This window comes from Arachis ipaensis, chromosome B01 (genome assembly GCF_000816755.2).
Source record: "Arachis ipaensis cultivar K30076 chromosome B01, Araip1.1, whole genome shotgun sequence".
Taxonomy (NCBI): Eukaryota; Viridiplantae; Streptophyta; class Magnoliopsida; order Fabales; family Fabaceae; genus Arachis; species Arachis ipaensis.
Window position 1 is genome coordinate 134,541,496 of NC_029785.2, and position 1,561 is coordinate 134,543,056.

The following is a 1,561-nucleotide window of genomic DNA, read 5'->3' on the forward strand; positions in this document are numbered from 1 at the left end:
TTTTTGTATGCTATAATTTATTATTATTATTATTATTATTATTATTTATAATTAATTTTTATTTAATTTACTTTACCTAATAGGATCAATAAATTATATTATAAAAAATAATAAAAATAATACAAAAAATTATAATGATAAAAATGTATAATATCAAATAAATAATTAATAAAAAGTATAAATAATAAAAAAAGAGTTCATATAAATAAAAATAATAAGACTTCCATAAATAATACAATAATATGCATAAAGAATAAAGTTGGTAACAGATAAATAAAGATTGAGTATTGATGGCTAAAAATCTAAAAGTCTCTTGATGAAACGGAAAAACTAAAAAATCAGTGCTCTTCTATCACTTATACGTTCATGAATAAAAAATTTGTTAAACCAAAAATAGAAATTTTCAATAAAATTAAACGTACTTCTTTTCTTTTCTTTCAACGCGTGTGCTAAACACACCCTTAAAAATAGATGATATTTTACACCACAATACATATATTTACTACTCTTCTAAGTTCTAGCTAATTGTGTACTTATGAATTCTGGTGGTGTCGATTGAATCAATATAGAAGGATACATTAGGAAAAGATATAAGATATTTTTTATTTTTAAATTTGTTAAAAATTTTAAAATTATTTTTAAAATTTGTTAATAAATTTTTTTAAACTAAAGCTTTGAATTTGTGTAATTGTGTTTGGAAAAAAGAAGTATTATTGGGAAAACAAAAAGGGAAAAAGTGAAGAAGGATGAGAAGTGAGAAGGGAGTGAAAACCAAAGGAAGAGTGACAGGAGGGTGTGGCAGTGAGCAGTGGGAGTGGGCACAAGGCCCACAAGAGGCGTTGGCGTTCCTCAACTTGGGCTGGCCACTACCCAACCCGAAAGCGACCTCAGCACCCATGGGTGACACGTGTCAGCCTCACCATTCATGGACCACTAACATAGTACCGTTCCCTTCCAAGATTTAGGAGTGCGGGCCTAACGTCCCCCCAAGCCCTCCTTGTGGGCCCCACACGCCATTCTTAACTTCAAACACTACAGAGGAGAGAACCAGTTCCCAAATCCCAACTCCACCTCTCTTCAATTCTGCGAAATTCTCATAATATATTACTTAATATTCAATTCCAAATATCAAATATGATGCAAAATTTGTTTCTTTTTGTTTGTCTTGGTGATTAAAATACTAATGTTGTTTTGGCATCCCTTTTGATGAAGCTGTATCTTTCAATGAATGGAGTAAGGAGGTGGTACAGGAAAAAAGTGCACTGCCGGCAGCTGAAGTGGACACAGAACAGAATTCATGCGCCATTGTTTTGTGGTCCCAAATAGATATTTGATGAAAATGAATGATGCAGTTGCAGTTTAGATTGGGATTGGAGATTTGGATCTTATTCTTGACCGGTTCGTAATTTGGGCCCAACTTTCCAGATTTACCAAGCCCATTATACGTATTTTTGGTTAAACATGTGCATCAAAACAATACAATGGTAACCAATTTGGGTTAGTTGAGCGGTCAACTCACTCGTCCGCTTAAATAAGTATTATTGTGCATGCAAATCAACTT